The 12,645-nt window shown below is 54.3% G+C and overlaps 1 protein-coding gene across 2 annotated transcripts in view; it reads right to left on the bottom strand.

Annotated features, from left to right (window-relative positions):
• The window catches only part of CDH13 (cadherin 13), a 1,120,403-nt gene that overhangs the window by 80,235 nt on the left and 1,027,523 nt on the right, over window positions 1-12,645 (bottom strand). The gene's annotated exons all lie outside the window — the stretch shown is intronic.

Raw genomic sequence — 12,645 nt, 5'->3', positions numbered from 1 at the left:
ATGAAGTTTCAGGAGCAGCTGTTGATTAATTGACTTGCAAATCATTAATCAAAGCTTTAATCTTGATGCCTTGCGGGGGATGGGACCAGACGAGAACTAATTTGTCTGCTGCACTCCGCAAGCCTGGGTGAGTTGTTTGCTGCTGTAAGGGTGCGGGACAGCCGCTGGAACACGCACACGGCGTGGAAGCGACCTGGGAGGAGCGGGAGATGGAGGCCGCTGTCACACAGGCACAGCTGCAGAGGTCAGTTCTTGGACCCAGCTCCTGAGTCTTGAGTAAATCGGGTTTACAGCTCCTATCTGCCAGCTTTTCCTCCTCTCACAAAACTCACAGACGTATGGAGCTCAGAACGAGACCAGTGGTTTACAGCCTGTGTGGACACTGGGTGTTTACAAACAGTATGTTGGGGCCGGCGTGCGGTGTGGTGGTGAAGCTACTGCTTACAGCGACAGCATACCGCATCAGAGCACCAGCTCAAGTCCTGGCTGCTCCACTTAGAACCCACCTTCCTGCTAAGGTGCCTGGGCAGGTAGTGGAAGATGACCCAAGTGCTCTGTTCCCTGCCACCCATGTGAGAACAAGGAAGGTGCTAGGAACTTCCAGGTCAGGTTTCCGTGCACCACGTTCATTACCTAAGTGAGAAGCTGCTGTGTCAAAGCAGATGGGTGCCATCTGTCACTGTATCAGATCACCACTGGGGGTGGCTGGAGGCTCCGTGCCCATCTGACTCGCTCACAGCTTTCTCTCCAGTGCCCTGCGCTCGGCTAGGTGCACAGGGCTCAGCAGAGTTATGCTGAGTGAATGAGGGGTGCACAGTACAGGAAGGGGGTCCGTGTCACCCAGGAGTGAGACTCAGGGGCTGACGCCTGATCTGCCTCTTGCCTGAGCCCCGAAGAGAGCAGGGTTTGCTGGTTTCTCCTGTGTCGGAGCTCCAGGGCAACTGAACCGGCTTCTCCATGTAAGTGTGCTAGGTTCCTTCGCCTTCACGGCTCGCCCCCAACCTAGATTTGCATTTTTTTTTTTTTTTTTTTGGACAGGCAGAGTTAGACAGAGAGAGAGACAGAGAGAAAGGTCTTCCTTTTCTGTTGGTTCACCCCCCAAGTGGCTGCTACGGCCGGCGCGCTGCGCCGATCTGAAGCCAGGAGCCAGGTGCTTCCTCCTGGTCTCCCATGCGGGTGCAGGGCCCAAGGACCCAGGCCATCTTCCACTGCACTCCCGGTCCACAGCAGAGAGCTGGCCTGGAAGAGGGGCAACCGGGACAGAATCTGGTGCCCCAACCGGGACTAGAACCTGGGGTGCTGGCACCGCAGACAGAGGATTAGCCTAGTGAGCTGCAGCGCTGGCCTTGCATGGGCTTCTATTACGTGAAGAAAAGAATTAAAAGTTCCTTGACCCTCAACATTCTTTTGTTCTCTAATTTTAGCACCTGAGGACTGTGCCAGTCACCTGAAGGACGAGTTAGCCTGATCCCCAGAACACAGCACAGTGCTCAACGCAAGACCAGGTCTGAAATCCCATGGACAGCTGAATTCCTAAGTTAATACTTGGGCAGTTCTGAGGTGAGACAAGTCAGGACAGCTTCTCCCACAGCACTGGGGCTTTTATGTCTGCCATGCCCGCTAAATACATTAAATAACTTTTTAGTGTGTAAGCAAATTAATCTAAGTGCCATAGAACAGTGGTAATATTCTAGAATTCCTGTGGCCCTAAGGTATTCTTAGAGGCAGAAATGGGTCCAGGTCCACAGCCAGATTTACTCTTATCCATCCATCCATCCATCCATCCATCAACCATCCGTCCATCATCCATTCATCATCTGTTCATTTACCCACCCATCCACCATCCATCCATCAGCCACTCATCCATCCATCTATACATCTATCTCTTCATCTGCCATTCATTATTCATTGATGTGTATATCCATATTCCATCCGTCTGTCCTTCCTTCCTTCTAACCACCCATTCATCCATAGAACCACCCACCCACCCATCTATCTATCCATCTGCCATTCATTATTCATCCATGCACATGTCTATCAGTCACCCAACCACTCACACACCATCCGCCCATTAGTCATCCATCCATCAGTCATCCATCAATCATCCATCATCCAGCCACCCCTGTGCCATTCATCATCCAGCCACCCATCCATCCATCCATCTGCCACTCACATCCATCCACACATCCATCTGTCCATCAGTCATCCATCCGTCACTCAGCATCCATCCATCCGTTCATCCATCCATAATCCATTCATCCAGGGATGTGGCAGTAAATAGACACAGTATGTTTTCTCAGCAAGATCACACATTGGAAGAAGACAGACAGGAAATAAACGCCTAATTATGGAAATGCGTTAATTACTAGGAAAGAAATCGCACGGTTCTTGGGGAACTTGTAGCTCTGGCAGAGGGCAGGTCCTGACCCAGGCTTCAGGGGGTCCCCAGGGAAAATGTCTCTGGGAACCGAAAGAAGACAGATTAGTGAGCTGCGTGGGAAAGAACCCTTCTTGCCTGTGGAACAGCAGGAGCAGTGGCAAGGTGGGAGAAGGCGTGGAGCAACCAAGGGAGGCGGGGAGGCGGGCGTGGCGGGAGTGCGGGGAGGGCCAGGCAGGCTGTGTGATGTCGACTGGAGAGCTCGGCAGAGCCGGCCTCGGGGGCCAGGGAGAGGGATTTGGAATTTATTTTGAAAGTCAAGTGATGTCTAATCAAGGAACTGGGTTATGTTTCAATCTACTTCTGAGAGACTAAAAAAAGCTGAAAATCTTTAAATATAAAAAAACCTTCAACACAATTATTATAGTCTTTGTTAGGCCCATTATCTGATTCTTGCGTAAACTACAAAGCTAGTTTCTTCAAGCATCCATTTGGAAACTCATTATTGCTTAATTAAACACTCATTCTATTAATTCCATTCAATGTTTTAACCCCATTATGTAATTCAAGAATGGAAAATTAAATAGATTAAAATGAAATAGTGCCATTTTACATTTCTATAGCAGTGTGCACTTCGTGATTTAAAAACAACAGATAGACATTAATTTACCACAGCGGAGCACGAGGAATTATCCATCACAACATTATTTCCTTTAATTGGAAAAAAAGATAATGTTGCTTTTCTGTTACACAGTGTGCAAATCAGACCCCAGACATGAAATGTTTTTTCCCAGTGGCGTGGGCCGCTGGCCTGGGGTGACTTACTGCAGCCAGAGTCCTCCCTTCCGAAGTCACCACTGCTGCCCTCCACCCTCCTTTCTCTCACAAGGTGGGGCGAGGACAGGCGGGCGTTCAGGGCAGGGCTGCCGGACAGAGGTGACCACCAGGGAGCAGACGGACTTGAACTGCACCGAATACCCACGCCGAGGACGGGTGCTCTTCCCAGCCAATCAGGATGATGGAAGTAACAGAAAGCTGCGGGGCGGGGAGAAGCGAGGCACACGACGTAAAGCACCGGACGCACACAAGCTCGCAGGCCGCCAGTCAGAGTCCAGGCCCGTGAGCCATCAGCACGGAAGCTTCGCAGAGAGCTGGTGTTGAGCCTGAAGAGCTGGCACGCGGCCCTCCGGGCCTTGGTTTTGGAAAACTGAAAGATGAGGTCTGAGAAAGATTTCCGGAGCAAGTTTCTGTCCGTGAGGATCACGGGGTGTGGGGAGAAGAGCAGAGATTTCACTTGCCAACCTGCCTGTGGGCCATGTTTCCATAAGGATACAGCTTCTCCCCTCTAGCAGCTGTCTAACGGGTGGGGGCAGTGACTGATACAAATGAGATAATGCATGCGAGGAGCCAGTGTTAGCAAGGACTGCGGTGATGGGTTCCAGTCTGCCACATATGAAGCTCTTACTTAACAAGCCCGAGAATAGTTGAAAACCCCTGGGACCTTTTCCGACCTCGCGGCAGCCTGTCTCACTGCGTAGTTATTTGACTAAACATGGCATTTCCCTGGCTGGGTGTGGGACAAGCTCTTTCCTAGGAGTTGCATTTCCCTGGCAACCACACCCTTGCCTCTCCCCACCTTGCCTCTCACTGCCAAGGCAAAGGATGCTAACCTCCAGATCCACGTGCAGAACACAGGCTGCATTAGGCCTGGCTCCTTTCCACCTGGGTCTGTGATTCGCCACAGGATGGGAAGATGCAAGAATCCAGCTCAATCAGTATTTATTAATTGCCTGTTGTATGCTAGGGACTGTGCCAGACGCACGGTTCACAGCAGTGAGAGAAAAGCACCCTCCCCCATCACTCCCTTTCTTGTGTTTCACGCCCATGGCACAGCCAAGCAATTTGTTTTCTACCATTTCTGAAACCATTTCCTCCTCTGTTGCCACACCTCCAAGGATGCACCTGTGGCCGACTGTAGACACTTGTATGTTTGCACATGATTTTGTCTCTAGTTAATGGTCAATTAAATAAATGGTGCCAGGTCAGCTGTACATCCACGTAAGGAAAACAGTGAATCCCGATCCCTGCCTCACATCACACACACGGCATGAAAACTAAAGCGATAAGGCTGTGGAAGAGCAGAGGAGAGCGTTTTCCTTCAGCTTACGTGCAGTGCTTACGTGTGGTTTGCATTAATGCTAAATGCCATATCACTTAAAGAACAAAACAACGCAAGAGCAGAAGATGTAATTATGAACATAAAGTACACATAATATATTCTTGCCCAATCATTTTGGAAAGTGTAGAAGACAGAATTCAAGGGGCTGGCTCTGTGGCATGGTGGGCTAAGCCTCTACCCGTGGCGTCCAAATGGGTGCTGGTTCAACTCCTGGCTGCCCCTCTTCCAATCCAGCTCTCTGCTATGGCTCCCTGCATCCATGTGGGACATCTGGAAGAAGCCTCTGGCTCCTTGATTCGGGTTGGTACAGCTCCAGCTGTTGCGGCCATATGGGGAGTGAACCAGTGGATGGAAGACCTCTCTCTCTCCCTCTCACTGTCGATAACTCTGCCTTACAAATAAATAAATCTTAAAAAAATAAAAGAATACAGAATTTAAAGTAAAGTCCACTCAGCATCTTAAACAATCTTTAAGTCTCAGCAGTGATTAATAAAAGAGCCACATAAGGACTATGAAGTTGTTTGGCTGGGAAGCCCGGTCTGTCCATTGACCAATCCACAGGATGACCAGAACCTACTGATCCTGTCCTCAGCCGCGGCCTGGTAGGCAGGCACAGCCAGGCCCAGAAATGATGGCAGGAACAAGGTGGGAGGATACTGAAAGTCCCACAGGATCACTGCGTCCCTGACGTTGGTGAGCATCTTTTTTTTTTTTTTTAAGATTTATTTTTATTTATTTGAAAGAGTTTTACAGAGAGAGGTAGAGCCAGAGATGACCACAACGACCAGAACTGAGCTGATCCGAAGTCAGGAGCCAGGTGCAGGGGCCCAAGGACCTGGTCCATCTTCTACTGCTTTCCCAGGTCATAGCAGAGAGCTGGATCCAAAGTGGAGCAGCCGGGACTCAAACCGGCGCCCATATGGGAAGCCAGCACTGCAGGCCAGGGCTTCAACCCACTGCGCCACAGCGCCGGCCCCTGGTGAGCATCTTTTAAGCATCTCTCATCTGGTTAAAGTTTCACAAACTCCTTGTGTTCTTTCAGGACGAGGACTGGTGTCAGAGCTTCACACGATGAAGAAATATATCAGAGGCTGCAGCTCCAGCTTCCAGCGACTGTGAGCCGAGAGCAGGTGGCCCAGACGTCCCTTCTCCTGCAAGCAGGAACACCCAGGGCACGGCCCTCCCAGTGCTGAGCACCGGGGGCGTGGGGGTCATGTCTCTGATGCGCCAGCACAGCCCACACCACACCTTTCAGAAGCCCAGGGCACCCTAAGTAGACATCAAACTCTGGGGTCGTGTTTTCCCGGGGAAATAAAATCCCATGGGGGAAGGTGACGGCGTGCGTGTGTCTGAGGGTCGCTGTGAGACTGGGGACTCACTCTTCCGTGTGCGTACTGTGAAGGAGCAAATGGAACTGCAACAGTTCAGATGGCAGAGATGACGGAATTTCTCCGTGGTGAGAAGCTTTCTTTTCTGTAGGTCCTTTCTTAAAAAATATTTATTTATTTGAAAGGCAGAATTACAAAGAAAGAAGGAGAGACAAAGAGAAAGAGAGAGGTCTTCCATCTCCTGGTTTGCTCCCCTAGATGACTGCAACAGCCAGGGCTCAGCTGGGCTGAAGCCAGGAGCCAAGAGCTCCTTCTGGGTCTCCCACGTGGGTGCAGGGGCCCAAGCACTTGGGCTGTCCTCTGCTGCTTTCTCAGGGGCATCAGCAGGGTGCCGGACTGGAAGTGGAGCAGCAGGGACTTGAACTGGAGCCCCTGTGGGATGCCAGTGTTGCAGGCGGTGGCTTTACCTGCTATGCCACAGCGCCCACCCTAAAAGCTCTCACTGGTTTTGAGTAGATACAGGCTCTGTGCCTCGTAAGGCACATGTGTGAGAGGACTGGACCCAGCCCCGTCCACACAGAGAGGAGGCTGTCTCACATCATGAGATGCTTCCTTGACTGGACCAGAGGCGACCACCAGCGTCAGGGTCAACCAACCCACTGACGGATCTGCGAATAATCAGATTGTTTCTCTTAAGAGTTTGAACTCAGGGCGCAGTGGAGCTGGGGTGGCCAGTTTCTGCCAGGTGGGTGCTGATGAATCATTAGAGAAATCCATTGTGCGTGAAAAAGCAAACGAATGGAGACACTGAGAGGCAAACCAAGAAGAGGGACTCCATGACACTCGAAGGCAGAAGACGGACGTGCAAGTGTCCTGGGGCCCTGACTGCTTCCCCAGCCCTGCTCTTCCCATGCCCACGCGCTTCCTGTGCTCCCTGTGCATGGGGAGTTGGTTCTGCTGCGGCCACCTTGAGGGAGCTCCGCTGTTTGCAGTGAAACCTGCCCTGGGAGAACAGCTGGCAGCTGCTGGCTGCCCTGGTCAGGAAGCTCCGGCCCTTCTGTGGTCCGGGTTCCATAGCTGTTCTCTCCTCTGCTTTTTGTTGTGGCAAATTTTCGACATTGATTGAAGCAGGCAGAGGAGGGGGCGAGGCCCCCCTGCTCGCAGCCAGGCATCCGGCTCTCCTTTCACACCCACCACGCCCCATCGCTCCGTCCCCAGACTGAGTGGTGTAAATCCCAGACCTGTCACTGCGTCTGGGAACACTTCAGGGCACGCCTCTGAAAGGAAAGGGCTCTTTTTAAGGAAAGATGACCAGAGTCCACTCAGGACCCAGCCAACGTTAACTCTTCTGTGGCAACCACCGTGTTTCTCTTCTGTGCCGATGCTTTGTCATCGGCTCCCCGTGCTATCTGTGTCATGCAGAGAGAGTTCGGTGGGCTCTGGCGAAGAAGGTGACAGAAGGGCCAATTCCACCCCTCCATGTATTACCAGAGCTTCCCCCACATCGATACTCAGTGGGGAAAAGCAGAACTTGAGTGTGCAAACAGTGCAGCAAGGCACGGCCTCTCAACAGAAGGCACAGCTACTCAACAAGAAGCCACAGCCAGAAGAGTCTCTGCAAGACATACTGGCCGCCCGGGCCATGTCCTCTCCAAGACGTACTGGCCTCCCAGGTTTCAATCCCAGAGAACTGATGCAGGGTCCCCTTCTGGGTGCAACCCTGCACCCAGGGTGGCTCTGGGCTGGAAGAGAGCACTGTATGCGGAGGGCTGCCTCTGAGGGTCCCCTGAGAGGAAGGACCAATCATCCCCCAACTCCTTGGCTGCACAGGTGCAGGGGGAGCGAGCCACAGGTAGGAGAGGGAGGCAGTACCCGTGGCTTGCTCTGGTGGGAACTGCTCCCCCGCCTCCCAGAGCACAGCCTTTTGTGTGCACTCACGTCCTGCGAGGTGCTCCCACGTGTGGCTGCAGGCAGAGCAAGGACTGAGCCCGGGGCCCCTGAGGACGATGCCCGGCTAGGCTGTGGCCCTCTGAGGATCTGCAAGCCGCCTTCTGCTGACTGTCCTCATCCTCTGAACACCTGCCCACTGCTGCTCCTCAAACCTGCCAGGCACAGACCTGCTGAGAAAGGGAACGCGTGCCGCTAGCAGGGATCGCCGTAACGCATTTGGGCGATGGTTCTCAGACTGTGTTCCTGGGAGCTAAGGACGGCCAGACGTTGGTGCAGGTGTCCTGTGTTCAAATCCAACAAGCACTTGCTCTCAACGGTAAGCATGAAGCTGTACAAGAAGGCTGCTAATTGTGTTTTACCTGCTTTGTATATTAGGGCTCCTGCCCAGTATTTTTTTCTTGGAGGGAAAAAAAGAAATTTGGTCCTGAACAGCAGTTTGACATCCAGCACCTTAGGGAATGGATGGAACGCAGAATAGATGGTGAGAGAAGCAAAATAAAGCAGGGAGCGAATAAGCCTGTCCTCTCTGCTCCGGACGCCGGGGCTGGACATCAGATTGTGCTGGACATGAGTGTGTCTCCTCCAGCAGGAGCGTTCTAGAACTGGGCACTGGTTGTGGCTGCAGAACACGGTGTCTGTGCTAATGCACTGTGCAGTGGCTGAGAGGCAGCTCCGACGCTACGTGTGCTGTGTCTGCGAGTTTCCACGGGGGCCAGCCTGGTGCTGTCCAAGCAGCTCCCCCCAGGCTGCCTCCTCCTCTCACACATGGGCGTCTACCTCGTCCTCTGCTCTGCACAGTGCCGGCCAGGAGCCCTCTTATGACCAAGCTAAGCAGGATTCGTTCCTTCAGCCACTGAACACCTGCCCTGCAGTCAGGCTTCCTTCCAGGACCTTGGCCCCAAGGCATCACCTGTCCCCGCTGCACGGGCTGTGCCCTTCCCGCTCGGCTTGCAGCCCTGCATGGCTCCCACAGCAGCTGATACCAATCGAGAGCCCTCCGTGACCGGCCCATTCCTGCTCGTCTCCAGCTTCTCTCCTACTTCACATCAGCTCTGCCTTGGCAGACGGTTTCTCGGCTTTGAGGGCTCTGCCTCTGCCCTTCTCCCTGACACCGCCCTGATCTTCATGTGCTGGAGCCATCCCGTCACTCGGGGCTCTGCTCAGCATCCCTGCCCTCATCACTAAAGAGTCCAAGTGCAAACAAATGCACCCTTGCCCACCTCGGTGTGGATCTGTGGCCACCGTGGCTCACACCACAGGCTGTCTCAGACGGAGGGAGTGCAGGTGGAAGACCTGGTGCGGATCCAGGCTCCTTGGAAGAACTGGGCACCTGTGAGTGAGCCCAAGGCTGAGCTGGAGGGACTGGCTGGCATGAATGATGGCCGCAGGAGATTCCGGAGATGTGCTGACCGTACTTGCTACGTCTGTCCTCACTCCATACGCTCTGCAGTGGGAATCCACCCTAGACGGTTCTCAACTGAACAGGATCTCACGTTGTGCCCCACCTGCCTCTCTTCTGGCTGCAGCACTAGCTCCATGGCTGCTGTCATGTCCGAGGTCAAGGGCTGCGTGTGCCCTGAGCCACGCAGCAGATGGGCTGGTACGGCACTGCCCACTGCAGACTAAGAATGTGTGGCCCTGTGGGCAGCATGTGGAGCCCCAGCCTTGAGCCACCTGGGGCTGTTCTTTCTCCTCTCAGGAGCCCAGAGTGGGCAGGAAATGGTCCAGGGCCACCTCGGCGGCTCACGTGGCAGCCTCCGTGAGCCTTACTGGCACGGTGCACAGAGGGGTGACCAGCGAGGTTAGGGGCTTGATAAGAAACCATTTGGAGTACCTGCCCGGAGCCAGGGACACAGGCATAGCAGTTTTGCAGGAATAAAAGCTGACTTGAAAAATTTTTCATTTTCATTTTTCAGTTTTCTTTGATGGCTCTCAGATGGGAGAAGCTTGTGGGGCCTCGGTCCTCTCGCCTCCTCCTCCTGACCTCCTGCGCACCTTCCTGGCTTGGCCACTGACCCTGCCCTTCCGCCCAGCTGCCTTGCCTGGTTGCTGCTGCCCACCCTGGTCCGCTGAGCCTGCTAGCCCCTGGGTCTCCCTTTGCTGAGTTCCGGGGCTCCCCTAACCATGCGCTGCACCCTGACATCAGACCAATCCCCCCACAGGAGAAGGCAGGAGAGATCCTTCCCCTGACACACTCACAAACGTAGGAAGAGCTGGAGCCAGTGCAGGCGTGGTGGCCTGTGGTCTTTCCAGGTGAGCCTGTGTGTTTGTTATTATTAACTATTTTGGTAACAGATTCATCGATATATAATGCTCATGCTATACTGGTTACCCATTTAAAGTGTGCAACCAAGTGGATTCAGGCTTATTCAGAGTTGGGCACCTGCAATCAGTTGTAGAATATTTTTAGCTGCCCCCCCCCCCCCCGAAAAAAAAAACACAAAGCTGGACCCAGGAGCAGCCTCTCCGTTCTCCACTCGCTCCTGGCCCCTGGCGCGGACCTGGCTACTTTCCACCTCTGCACGCGCTTGCTCTGCAGATTTCCTGCAGTGGGATCACACAACACGGCGGCGCCCACCTCCTCCAGGTCGCTCAGCGGGCGCCTGGCAACGTGGCTGGCAGTGAACCTGGTGACACCACGTTCTGTCCTACATGGAGCCACACTGAAGATTCAGCTCGGCGTACAGATAAGGCACAGTGACAAACAACAACAGCTGGCCAGGAACACAGCAGGGACAACAGTGCAGTGGCAAACGCGGTCTTTTTCTCAAAACGCCTTGTTCTCCATGGCCCCTGCTTCTCGGGCAGAAAGTGGGATTGTGGGTAAAGGGAAGATGACCGTGTGTGGGCATCTAAGCCCTGTGTTGGTGAAGTGACACCCTGACAGTAGGGGCTCCATTTTAGACAGATGAGACTCCATCTTGAGAAAGCACCCCCCCCCCACCGTGAGACCACATTCTGAGGCTAACGACGGCAGCGCACGGCACCCCACTTGGCAGGACATCGAAATCCCCAGCACGGCCGCTCAGGCTTCAGGCAGACGGGCGGCGCCGGGGCACCGCCGAGGCTGTCATCCGTCTGCGTCCCACAGGTGACTCAGGTCGGCGCCTGCTGTGGCAAGACTGGAACTGGCACGGCCAAGGTTGTAACTGACACCAGTGCCCAGCCCCTCCTTGGGGTTTTGCCTTTATAAGCCCTGTTGCCTGGGGCTTTGGAGTCAAGAGGTCTTTAGGGCAGGCGCCCACTCGACCACCGGTGTGGAAGGACTCTGACGTTTGTCAGCGCGCGGTGCTTCTGCCCACCAATGGCTCGGGCACAACACTGGCCAGGCTCATCCACACCCAGCATGGACCCGTGCTGCCTTCCCTCGCCTTAGGTGGACACACCACATCTGTTTACCCATTTGTTGGCAGATGGACACCCGCGTGGGTTCCACGCACAAGTTTTCCGTGGATGTACGTTTTCAATCTCTGGGGTGGAATCCACACCTGGGAGCGGGGTCGCTGGGTCAGGTGGCGACTCCGTGTTGACCGTGGTGTGGCTCGTGGCCTCCAAATGCGTGAGTCTGCTCTTGGAGCCTCTCCGTTCCCTCGCAGAATGGCGTGGGGACTGGGACGGAGAGGCTACCAGGAGGGTCTTATCTCTTTCAGAAACCTCAGACCAAGCCACAGTGAGGGGCCCCCTTCACCCCACTTTCCACGTGGCACGGCTCAGGTCAGCGCAGGACCTGGCAGCACCTGCAGAGCCCACACCCTCCCTGCACACAAAGTGTATCTCTAATTCCCCGCGCCGTGGGGAAGTCGTCACCCTTGGTTAGGCTCTCAGAGCTAACACCCGGCACAAATGCGGACAAGAGAAACCTTCTGCTTCCATTACAAGGGATTTGTACACATGCATACACGGAATTGACTTTCAGCTTCTAATTCGTATTTAAATCCCCAGTGTCTTAGCTGGAAGCCACGGCTCTGAATCCAGTGTCTGTGTTTGCACCGTGGATTTCTGCTTCCCACAGATCCCAGGGGCCCAGCTGGGATTCTCGCGGGCACATCTACATGTTCCTCCCAGGGGAGGCCGCGGAGCTGTGGGGAACACGCGACTCCCACGGGGAGGAGAGACGGATGAGGAACGCTGACTTCGGAATTGGGCTCCACGAGACAGAGAGGATTAGGGAAGCCGTCCTCTGTTCCTTCTGAGCTCCGGTCCCTGTGCTCTGGTCCCCAGGCAGTGTAACCTAAGGGAAACCATCGTGAGGGGAGAGAGAGGCCCCAGTCCCATGAGCAGATAACTCAGGTGTAATGCCACAGGAAGCTGTATGGAGTTGGCTGTGTGACTTTTGGCAAGTCACTTCACCTCTCTGTGCCTCAATGTTCTCCTCTGCAGCATGGAACTAATAATTGGACCGCCCTTATAGGATTACCATGATGACTGGGTGAGAACATTGGTAACGTCCTTAGACGAATGCCCAGCCCTTAAAAAGCAGTGCAACGCACACTTATCACGCACACGGTGAAAGGGGCCGGCAGGCTCCCTCCAGGGAACCTGATAATAGGGGGAAGAGGAAGGGAAGGGGTGCTGGCCCTGGGCTCTTTCTGGGTTGCGGCGACTTCGTCTGCTGCCAGTGCTACTCCCGCCCACAGGAAGTTCCCTGGAGAACAGACCCACTCAGAGCTGGGGCCATGTCTGACTCACTTGTAGTCTGATCTAGGGCGGGGCGGGGAGGCTCCGGGTGGATAATTCCCTGCAGGGTGGGGGCTGCCCTGTGCATTGTGAAGCTCAGACCTGCGTCCCGAGCCCCCGCCTGTGAGATGCCG

The sequence above is a fragment of the Oryctolagus cuniculus genome, chromosome 18, assembly GCF_051225735.1.
Source record: "Oryctolagus cuniculus isolate XC-2025 breed Fujian yellow rabbit chromosome 18, ASM5122573v1, whole genome shotgun sequence".
NCBI classification, from domain to species: Eukaryota; Metazoa; Chordata; class Mammalia; order Lagomorpha; family Leporidae; genus Oryctolagus; species Oryctolagus cuniculus.
Note: the sequence above shows the minus strand (reverse complement) of the source record. Positions and strands in the feature narration are given on the sequence as shown.